Consider the following 12,406-nt stretch of genomic DNA (forward strand, 5'->3'; position numbering starts at 1 on the left):
AATATAAAAATGGATCTTGGTTTGGAAGCCGAGATGCCGAATAAAAAGTGTACATTTAAATCTCGGTTTGAATGCCGAGACGCCAAATAAGAAGGTTGTAGATTTAAAATGGAATAAATGATATTCTAACGCCAAATATTATTTAATCGCATTATAAATAAACAAAATATTTAAATTGTTATAGTTCACAAAATTAAAATAGATTGAATAATATATGAACACCGTAATATTATTTAGTTAATTTTTATAATAGGATTATGTTATTTATTATTTAGTAAATTAATCAAATAATATTTGAACACCAAAATATTATTTAGTTATTATTATAAATAAATAATAAATAAATTTAAAAATTAAAATTTGGGATAGATTAAATAATATCCAAACACTGGAATATTATCCAATCATATCCAAAAATAAATAAATTTTTTTTAGAGTTTCTGAATTAGAAAGGATTGAATAATACTTTAACCCCAAATAAAATTCAATCATTTACGAAAATAAAAAAAAATACATAAATATGAAAATATGAATTTCGATACATAAAATAAAATTAAAGGTTAGACTTGAATCGAAAATTAAATTCCGATGCCTACGTATCCGAATACCGGAATCAAAGCCCACGTAGTTCGACGTAATTAAAAATAATAGTACATAATGATGCAAAATTATAAAAAATAAAGAGAAGCTGAAATATCAATTTTATGATTAGATGCACTAAATGGATTAAATTATCAATAATTATAAAATGGTGGGCTTATAAAACACATGGATTTAATTAAGATTCAAAGACTACCCAAAATGAGCCCACTAAAATGACCTAGCCCCTTTTGTAAATACACAGGTTATAATCACTTTCCCCATTCCGTTTAACCTAGCCGCATCACTGCTCGCCATCTTTTCCTTTCTTCCATTACTCCTTATTTCTTCCTCATGGCAGCCAATTACTGAACCTAAACCAAAACCTAATCATTTTCTGTTTTTTTTTTGTTTCTCGAGTTATCCTAATCCACTTCGTCTAGCTCATAATTTCAGATTGGTTCTGTTTGGAAATTCGTGAGGAATCCTTTTATGTCGACCGAACCTCGGTAGATATGGCGTTGATTAAAGGGATTTTTCGTGAATTTATCAAGGGAAACCATTTCAGCTTTGTTTTGAAGCTATTTTAGCAAACTGAACCTTCTTAGATTCAGTTTGTTCATGCACGATGAATGTTACAATATGCCTAGTTTATGATTCTAAACTCAAAAATAATTTTTAGTTGAACTATCATTCTGTAATTACTAGTTTTGGTTTCTCATGGGTTTCTGACTCCATTTGATTTCATCTACAGGGTGTTGGAGCTCCTATAAAGCTGGAGAATGAGAGCAGAAGAACCTGAGCCTTTGCTCTCAAAGAACCTAGACCAGAAGAATGGGCTTGGAGATTGACACTCGAAGGTAAGTTTTATATCTCAACTATTTCAATTTTGTTCATTGATTAATTAGGTTTTGTTGGGTTATGACTGGATTGTGGTTTTCTGTTTCATCTATCTGTCGATTCATTATGAACCGATGGCGGTAGACTCGCCGGAATAACAGCAAGTTCAATGCTTCCATAAGCTCATTGAAACCAAAGGTTATTGAGAAACTGAATCTAGTTTCTTTTGGTTGATTTATGAGTTTTCTGGTCTACAATTTATTGAAAATTTTACTACTCTCTTCTGGTTGTATCTGCAGCAGATGTATCAGAAGCATTCGGGCAATGGAGGAAGGACCACAAGAATGGACTCTAGGGGATTCACATTTTGAAGATAAGTCTCAATCTGAGTTGATTTCTTTATAAATGAGAACAGGGATTTTGTGATTAGAAATAGGCATGTACCCAGATTTTTCTAAAAAAAAATAAAATCTCAGCTGTTGGTTTTTCATTTTAAAACAATGTAAATGATTTTATAAATGTTGAAAACACTAGCTAAGAAAATGGTAGAGATACTTACTTGTTTAGGCTTGAACTCAGATTATTTCATATTTGCTTGTGAATTCAGAATTAAAAGAAATAAACAGAATAGGAATGCAAAAACAAGAAATGAGTTACTGCTAGATTGAACCCCAATCTAGAAGTAAGAAAAACAAAGAGAAGCCTTTTAGATTGAACACCAAGCTAGCTAAAAGGTGAAAGAGATTTGTATGGGCAGATTGCTCTGTATATTCCCTGCTCCCTTGCAATGGCTGTGAGGCCTTTCTTTTATAGGCTTGAGCAGTGGCAATTTTGTAAATATGATAAATTAGATTAATTATGCCTAATATTGCTTAATTAGATACATGTTTGGATTAATGGCCTTAAACTGTTTTTGGCAGGTCTTAATGTTGATCGAGCTACAGTGTTTCTACTATTCATAAACACTGTAGCAAATAGTGCCACTACATGACAAAATTGGCTAATTTACAGTTTGGTGCCTGAACTTCTCACGATGTGCCAGATTGGTCCCTGACGTTTTTATTTTTACAATTTTGTCTCTGTAATTTATTTTCATACCACTTTTGTAATTTTTATATTTTTTTGTGTGTTAATAATAAATATTCATTTTTTTTTATTTGATTTTTGTTTGTTTTGTTTAGCATTTTAATTTATTAGCTTATTTTACTCACTTTTAAATTTATTCCACTCACTTAATAAAAAGATTAAATAGCAAAAATATCAAGTTAGTTTTCAGAGTTTATTAAAATTCAATAGTATAATTAACTTTATAATTAAGCTCAAAATCGAACGCTTACAGTTTGCCCCCTGCTTTATAGAAATTTGTGAGAAATGAAGCCACTATAAAAAAAAAGGAATTTCATTTTCACTAGTTTTGATAAAGCATTATGTAAGCGTGTCATTGTTAGTATTAATCTTAATTATAAAATTAACTAGACTAGAGATAAAATTCGACTTTAAAAGGGGTTTCTATAAATTCTGTGAGATTCACCCTTAAAGTTACAAACAATTAGTTGATCGTGAGTACACAAAAATAGTCGGTGCACAGGCTATAAGTCAACGAGTAGTCGGTATGCAGACTACGGGTTAGTAAAGAGTTAGTAAGTAGCTGATGTGCCAACTACGAGCAGTTAAAAGTTAGTAAATGGCCGATGCGTAAGCCACACAACTGTGAAGGATTTAAGACAACCTTGTGTAGATCGTCTATCTCATAACCGTTGCGTAAGTTACGAGCACCTCAGACCGTGCATAGGTCCACTGATAAGACCATTGTGTAGGTCGAAAAGATTTGCATAGCCGTTGTGTGGGCTATTCTACTCATAATTGTTGCATAAGTTATGAGTACCACAGACCGTGCATAGGTCAACACATTTTAATAGCCATTGTATAAGCTATATCTTTATAACCGTTGTGTAAGTTATGAATACCACAGACCGTGCATAGGTCCACACGTTTTAACAGCCGTAGTATGAGCTACCAATTCATAACGGTTGTGTAAGTTATGAATACCACGGACCGTGCATAGGTCAACACATTTTAATAGCCGTTATCGACTGAAAGTTGAAAATTTATATTTCCACATTGTTTTGTATGTTTTCAAGAATATCCTGAAAGTAACTTTTAAAGATGTTGTGTATGTTAATGCTCCTAATTTATTTAAAGACTACATGCATGGAAATGTGTAAGTATTAGCAGATGCCCCCAATTGGGTCGTCGCTAATGATCTAACTAATCTTTGTTTCACATTTTCTCTGGCTTCAAAGGCCTTGACAGATCACCATACAGCCACGAATCTGGTTCACTTGCTAGAAAATATTTATTGATGGTACTTGCATTGATCTTGATCTAAGCCGCCCTTTGTGGGTTTTCAGCCTAGTGAATTTATGTGCTCTGATTTTTGCCTGAACCGCCCTTTACGAGTTTTCAACTCAGCGAGCTGCTCTTATTTTTGCTCGAGTCGCCTTTTGTGGGTTTTCAACTCGACGAGTTTTTTTTTTTTTTTTTTTTTTTTTTTCTTATTTTTGCTTGAGCGGCCTTTACAGGTTTTCGACTCAACGAGCTTTGCCTAATTTTGCTCAAGTCGCCCTTTGTGGGTTTTCAACTTGACGAGCTCTTATTTGTGATGTAATGGATGTCAACTGAAAGCAAAATTCATAGGTCGAAGAAGGTATGTTTTTTTTTTAGAGAATATGGGTAGGTTTGTTTGAATATACATGTGCATTTTTTTTTGTTAGACTTGAACTCAACAATTTGAGTGCCTACGTACCTGCTATTGCAGGATCAAAGTCCACGTAGTTCGTCATGGATTTCCAAATTTTATTTTTAAATGGAAGGGTGTGAAAGAAAATGATTTTTTTTTTTAGAGATTGGACTTGAACTCACTGATTTGAGTGCCTACGTACCTGCTATTGCAAGATCAAAGTCCACGTAGTTCGGCCATTTTTGGTAGGAGCAGATGGATTATTTATTTGTTTTCAACCTTTCCGCGTTTTAAGCATATTGCGACACCAATCATTTGCACAATTATTTCAATGTCAATTGAATGTATTTTATTTCATTTTAACGAGGGTACAATACTTTAACACTTTGCTCAGCTGTTATTAGTTCGCCCATTAAGGGTTTTCAAACTAATTATTTTCTCAAATCCCTAACTTTTGCCTAGGTTGTTTTGGAACATCACAACCTAGCGGGATGGATCACACCTTTGCTCAAACATAATACTTCTTAAGCCTATCCAGATTGATCGGCTCTGTGAATTCATTGCCTTCCATGTCGGATAGTTTGACAGCTCCTTTGGACATGATTTTCTTAACCAAGTATGGGCCTTCCCAATTAGGTCGGAATTTTCCTCTCGGGTCAAATGGTGTTGGTCTCGATTGTTTTAACACCAGGTCACCCTCTTTTATCTTATTTATTTTGACCTTTTTATTGAATGCTCTGGCAACTCGCCTTTGGTACATCTGGTTATTGAACATCGCTCGTATTCTCTTCTCATCCAAAATTGTCAAGTGTTCATATCTCGCTCTAGCCCATTCGTACTCATGAATTTGGGCCTCCAATACCACTCTGAGTGACTGCAATTCAACCTCTATTGGTAGGACCGCTTCCATTCCAAACACCAAAGAATATGGAGTTGCGCCGGTTGACGTTCTCGCTGTTGTCCTATATCCATGTAAGGCATAAGGCAATTTCTTCGACCAATCTCTATATGTTTCCACCATTTTGGCAAGGATCTTTTTAACATTCTTATTGGCCGCTTCCACTGCGCCATTAGCTTGAGGTCTATAGGGTGAAGACTTATGATGCTCAATTCCATTCTCATGCAATAGATGCCTCACTTCTCCTTGAAATTGAACTCCATTATCGCTCACAATATGGTGTGGAACCCCATACCTGTATATTATACGAGTTTCAATAAACTCGGCCATTTGTTTTGCCCCCAGTATCTTGTAGGATTCGGCTTCTACCCACCGTGTAAAATAGTCTATGGCGACTACGATGAATTCATGACCATTTGACGCAGTTGGATGAATTTTACCAATGATGTCAATACCCCATGCCGAGAAGGGCCAAGGCGAGGTAAGACTATGTAACTCTGATGGTGGAATATGGCTCAGATCTCCATGAATTTGACAGTTATGGCACTTTCTAACAAAGTGAATGCAATCGGCCTCCATTGTCAGCCAGAAGTATCCTTGCCTCATAATTTTGCGCGACAATTCTTTTCCATTCATATGAGGTCCACAGATACCAGAATGGACCTCCTCCATGAGTTGCTTGGCCTCTTCTTCATCTACACAAAGCAAGTGCAGATCATGGTGACGCTTGTATATCTTTCCTTGTAACAAGAAAAATTGTTGTGCTAGTTTTCGGATCAAATTTTTATCCTTCTTTGTAGCTGCTTCTGGATATTCTTTATCTTGCATGAATCTTTGAATATCATAATACCATGGTTTTCCATCTTGAGTGATGTCTAATACTTTTGTCCCCTCAAAACAAGGAACTTTACTTCTCACCATCACTAAAGGCCTGATAAACAATCTTCCCGGATCTTCCCAAACTGATGCTAACCCAGCAAGTGCATCTGCAATCTGGTTTTCTTCCCTAGGGATAAACCTGAACTCTGCTACATCAAAATGCGTCTTGAGTACTTCAATATATTGGAGATATGGTTTCAATTTTTCTTCTTTTATCTCCCACTCTTTTCTCACTTGTTTAATCACCAAACTAGAATCTCCAAAGATATCCACGTGTTTAACTCCTATTGCTCTCAAAGATTCCATCCCAAAGATGCACGCTTCGTATTCAGACATGTTATTAGTCACCCAAAAATCCAATCTTTTGGATAGTGGCATCCATTCTCCTTCCGGGGATATCAAAATGACACCAATGCCAGCTCCACTTTTATTCACAGCGCCATCAAAGTACATTTTCCACTTTCCAATATCTATTAACCCAATTTCTTCGTCTGGAAAAGAAAAGTCAATGGGCTCATCATCATTTACTGGATTTTGTGCCAAAAATTCAGCCACAGCTCTTCCCTTGATTACTTTCTTGGATATGTATTGTATGTCAAATTCGGACAACAAAAGTAACCATCTTCCAAGCTTTCCGATTAAAGAAGGAGTTTTGTATAGGTATGTCATAGGATCAATCTTTGATACCACATCGATTTGGTAGGTCATAAAGTAGTGCCTTAATTTTTTAGTGAGCCATACCATTGCTAAACACATTTTCTCTATCATCGTGTACTTTTGTTCATTTTCACTTAATTTTTTACTGAGGTAGTACACAGCGTGCTCCACATATCCCACGTCTTCTTGTGCTAGCATAGCCCCCATCGATTGTTCCTCTATGGAGAGATATAAAGTTAAAGGTTTTCCTGATTTAGGAGGCTTGAGGATTGGAGGATTTGACAAATATTCTTTAATTCTGTCAAAGGCCTCTTGACATTGTTCAGACCATATCATTGACTGACTCTTCTTCAATAGCTTGAAAATTGGAGCACACACAGAAGTTAGTTTGGCTATGAACCTACTTATGTACTGCAACATTCCTAGAAATCCTCGGACTTCTGTCTCTGTTTTCGGCGAACGCATCTCTTTGATAGCTTTTACTTTGTCGGGATCAATCTCTATCCCTTTTTGGCTTACCACATATCCTAATAATTTGCACGACCCAACTCCAAATATACACTTCTTTGGGTTAAGTCTAAGGTTATACTTAATGACCCTATCTAGAAATTTTTCAAGGGCTTCAAAGTACTCTTCCTCGGACTTTGCTTTTACTACCATATCATCCACATATATCTCTACTTCCTTATGCATCATATCATGGAATAGGGTTGTCACTGCACGTTGATATGTAGCTCCAGCATTTTTTAATCCAAACGGTATAACCTTGTAACAGAAGGTTCCCCATTCAGTGATAAAGGATGTTTTAGCCTTGTGAATTTGGGCTGTTAATACTTGATTATAACCGGAGAAGCCATCGCAACAAGCATACCATAACATTTCTGCAGCTGCATCTACTAGCACATCGATGTGAGGTAATGGAAAATCATCTTTAGGAGATGCTTTATTGAGATCTCTGTAATCCACACACATTCTGACTTTCCCATCTTTCTTAGCTACAGGAACAATGTTGGCTAGCCATTCTGGATAATCAATTACTTCTAGAAATCCAGCCTCAATCTGTTTTTCCACTTCTTCTTTAACCTTTTGCGCCCACTCTGGCTTCATTCGTCTAAGCTTTTGCTTAATTGGTTTGGCGTCATCATATGTCGGAATATAATGTTGAGCGATATCTCGATCGATTCCTGGCATATCCTCATAAGTCCATGCAAATGCTACTTGTTTTTCTTTTAATATTCTCTCATGTCTCTCTCTAAACTCAGGAGTGCAATTGCTTCCTAAAAGTATTTCTTTAGGATTTTCGGTTGTACCCAAATTAAATGAGATAGAATGCATTGAGTTGATATGAAATATGCTATGCAAATAATCTAATGTGCATATGCTTCCATCAGGAAAAACATCAAACAAATAAGTAAAGTTGGTGTTTATTGTATTGAATTTGGAAAGGAATACATCATTGTCATCCAGTACATCAGAAATAAAAACATCATCATCTAAACTAAGAGTTTTGAAATTATTCAGGACATAGTCCTCCATCGAGATGGTCTCGGCCTCAGCTTGGACACCGACAACATGGTTTAGACCTATCAGCATATTGTTGACATCCCACTTCTTCTTAATGCAAACATCCTTGACGGCATCATTGAAAATTTCCCAACCGGGCCACTCCTTTCGAGGTTTCATATTCTTGTAAACTTGATGGGTTCCTTCCTTTAGAAAAATACCTCTCTCAGTCTGCATTGCACTTTTATAGGCAGTTTCTTGGTTATAACCGAGGCCAACCCTGGTGTTTTGTCCTCGAAGGTCAAGAATGGTAGGGGTGCCTTGTTGATTCTTCCCTAATCCCAGGCCAGGGAAAAATTTCATATTCTTCATCATCACAGCAACTTGAGGGTCCATATAATCCTCATATATTCCAGCAACTAAGTTGAAACCAGTGACTGGAGGAATTTCAGCTTCTAGATTAACTTTAGAACATATGCTGTCCTCCTCAGCTGATATAGTGATAATATCATCATTAAATGGGAACTTAATCTTCTGATGAAGAGTGGATGGAACTCCGCCTAAAGCATGAAACCAAGGTCGACCAAGTAGTAGTGCATAACTGATTGGTATATCTACCACCATGAACTCCACTATAGACTCAATAGGTCCCACTTTTACAGCCGTTTTGAAGGTTCCTTCCACTAGTCTTTTAGACTCGTCATATGCTCTCACTATTAATTGTGTTTTTTGCAAGTCATTTTTAGTCATACCCAATTTGGGTAACACTTTTAGAGGACAAACGTTTAACGCCGAGCCGTCATCTACCATGACTTTGGGAACAATCATCCATTTAGCTTCCACTTGAATGTACAATGCTCGAATATGATTCCTACCTTCAGATGTTAGTTCTTTATCAGAGAAGATAATGTCTGCACCCCCTTTGACTAATTGAACCAAGTCTTGAGGAGTACTGTTAACATTTATGTTCAGACTAGCGAGTGCTTCAAACATTGCATCTCTATGGGTTTTGGATGCAACTAGCAAATCCCACACGCTTGCATTTGCTTTAGTTTGCCTCAGCTGCTTCAAGACTACATCCTCTTCAGATTCTTTCATTGCATCTCCTCGCGTATCATTTTCTTTTTCCTTCTCTCTTTCGTCATTGTAGAAGCGACCACTCCGGGTAATTGGTTTCACAGCTTCCGTTTCTCCACATTGACTCTCCCAAAAGTTATCTGATTCAGGTGATATACTTTCATGATCAATTTCCATCGATTCCCAAAAATCGGAAGGCACAAGATATCCTGAATCTGGTACTCCTTTAACCATATTGACATGCATGCTTTGTGAATTTTCTATGGTTTGATCGGAGAGTTCCTCTTCATGCTGGTCGTGATTTGGAGAACACCACCTTCTTTTGAAAGCCTCGTACGATGGATCTTTACCAATTACAGATATTGGTAGGGGTTCATATGGAGAGAGCTTGGTTCTTTGTGAATTCGGCGCGTGCACTCGGATAGAGCTTAAGATTTCCTCTTCATCGGTAACATCAATTGTGAGCATATAAATACCAGGTACAGCTTGATAATTTCTGTTACTATTATTTTGGTGGTTGGGTAAGGGATTGTGTTTAGTTGATGGTCTGTTTGGGTCATCGGGGTTTGGGATTTTTCCAGAATCAATGAGATCCTGCAAGATATCTCGAAGTCTATAACAAGTGTTCGTGTCATGTCCAATTTGTTGGTGGTATAGGCATTTTAGGTTAGGGTTAAAATTTGACGACACTTTGGGTGGTAAAGGTTTTGGGTCTAAGGGTGTAATTAGATTTCTCTTTTTAAGCTCTTCGAAGACCTTCGACAAGGGAAGCTTAAAGCTAGAGTATGTTCGAGATGGACTGTTTAGTGCTTTTACGTCAGAAAATTTTGTTGAGGTGTTCGGATTTGAGGTTATGCTTGTACCCTTTCTGTTATTAGAATTGAAGCTCGCGTAAGCCTTGTTTCTCTCTTTTATCACCTTTTCAGCTTGCAATGCAGAATCACAGAGGTCTCTAAAATTTTTGAATGGAAAACATGCTATTTCCTTCTTGATATTAGGTAGTGATCCATTAATCATGAGGTGGATTTGGTCCTTTTCACCGATCTGATTCTTGAGTTGGGAAGCTTTTTGTAACCATCTTCTGAAATAGTCCATAAAAGGTTCCTCGGCCTTTTGAGTAGTCGATTGTAAGTCCATAAGAGTGACTTCCATATGGGAGGTATAATCATACCTTTTAACAAATTGAGCTATCATTTCTCTCCAGTCACTTCTTGCGGCCCGACTCAACCCGTAGTACCATTCTAGAACAGGTCCTTCTAGTGAAAGAGAAAACAGACTCCATATAGTGTCTTCATCAGCACCTGTAGTATCCATATGAGTTTTGAAGTGTTTGAGATGGCTAATGCAACAACCGACCCCATTGTACTTTTTTATATCAGGATACTTGAACTTTGATGGTAAGGAGCTTGGAGGAACCAAATTGAGATCATCCGGGTTAAAAGTCCCTTTCTTCTTGTCTGCTACTTGAGTTTTTAACTTTTCAAGTTCCTTTGTGATCTTCTCAATTTCAGAATTGGGTGGTGTAGGATTAGCATTCAATTCCTCATATTTCTTTTCTCCAAATAGGTGGGCCCATGTTTCCCCCTTGTCTGCTATGGAGGCATGTTTTGAGTCTGCTAATGGAGACGATTCAATTGTTACCATGGAAGGTTCTGCAGGTCCTTTTCCTTTCAACTGCTTCAATGCTTCCAAAATTGGAGCTAGCTTGGCATCAAGAGTGTTCTCAATTATCCTTTCCACCTCGTCCCTTAAGACAGGGTCGGTTCCTTGGCTGGTGGGTGATTGTGAGCTTTGCAATTGCGACTGCTGAGCCATTGGAGATTGTCTAACTGGTGTATTAAAATTGATTTCAGTAGGTTCAAGCAATCTGTCAAGACGCTTTTTGGACCTAGACCAGACAACTTGTTTCGGTGACTGCTTACTTCTTTTGTATTGAGTAGTGCGAGGTAACTTTGGAGGCGCAATGATGTTTCCTAAATAAAACAAAATGATGCATGATTAGGAAATTGTGTTGATATGCATACTAGACATTTAAGTGCATGAATAAAGCATTAATATGTATGATATTCTAAAAATTATATGCAAATGCATGAGATGCATGATATGCCACTTTCGGTCATTCCAAATATCATACAAAACAATGCGTAAAATCGGTCCTCCTTGACCTTATATTTCCAATTTATTCTAACATCATAAGACATTGTCATAAGCGAGAGCCTAAATGAAGTTTCTAATTTTCCGCACGTGAGTTTTAGGACATGAAAGGTCAACCAGTAAATAACCATAAAGCAAACGATGAATATTTTCAGAATTATTTCTAACGTCCCCAGTGGAGTCGCCACTGTGGAGATCCCGCGAGATTTCGCTCGAGGCCCCACACAATTTTGGCGGAGTCCGTTTTTAAAGAGTGGGAGAATTTAATTTTTTTATTTATTTTAAAAAATATTTATGGAGTCGCCACCCGGAGTTAACCGGGAAGGAAAAGATAATTAAAGCATTATAATTATCTTCACCTCTTCAGAGATTCAGGTTCGGAAATAATATCCTATTTAATTCATCGTTTGCTTTTTAATAATTACGGGTTAATTTTTCGACCTCTAATTCTAAGGAAAGGTCCCAAAACCAATATACCCTCGCTGTTTATCGAACCCGAATATAACAGGAGTTAGTTTCGAGTGAGAATTTTCACGCAGAGCTTCCGGTTTCCCAAGAAGTTGACGGTACTCATTTTCGTTTTAAGCTAAGAAAACGGTTTATGGATTGAACACCAATCCATTTGTGAGTGTGTGTACTTAGTATAGATAAAACATAAATAAATAAGCTAGTAAAATTAAAAGCATAAATTAAATTAATGTACGTGTATTATTATGAACTATTAGTGAAACAATGTAAAAATATTAATTTAAACATTAAAATAAAAAAAAATAAAAAAAAAATAAAAAAAATATTAAAAGACTGGACTTGTATCTGGATCCACAGATGCCTATGTATCTGTCATGCCGGAATCAAAGTCCACATAGTTCGCTAGAGCTAATACCATAACTGAAAAATAAATTTTAAAGGATTTGGATTTGAGTCTCAGTTTGAATGCCGAGACGCCTACGTATCTGTCATGCCAGAATCAAAACCCACGTAGTTCATAGAGGAACTAATACCACAATTGAACATACAATTTGTGTAAATTGAATTTGAGTCCCGGTTAGAAAGCCGAGACGCCAAATTAAAAAAAAATA

At 36.6% G+C, this 12,406-nt stretch overlaps 1 long non-coding RNA gene across 3 annotated transcripts; it reads left to right on the forward strand.

Annotated features, from left to right (window-relative positions):
• The first annotated feature begins 806 nt into the window (after nucleotides 1–806).
• On the forward strand, nucleotides 807–2,575 carry LOC126653712 (uncharacterized). 3 transcript variants are annotated; one of them, XR_008790895.1, is made up of 3 exons: nucleotides 820–1,228; nucleotides 1,334–1,617; nucleotides 1,719–2,575. It is a non-coding gene; the product is annotated as an uncharacterized LOC126653712 (long non-coding RNA). The 3 variants fall into 3 exon arrangements; XR_008790896.1 differs by having other exon boundaries at nucleotides 820–1,088; XR_007632301.2 differs by having other exon boundaries at nucleotides 807–1,617.
• The last annotated feature ends 9,831 nt before the right edge of the window (nucleotides 2,576–12,406 follow it).

Source organism: Mercurialis annua, linkage group LG6 (genome assembly GCF_937616625.2).
Source record: "Mercurialis annua linkage group LG6, ddMerAnnu1.2, whole genome shotgun sequence".
Taxonomy (NCBI): domain Eukaryota; kingdom Viridiplantae; phylum Streptophyta; class Magnoliopsida; order Malpighiales; family Euphorbiaceae; genus Mercurialis; species Mercurialis annua.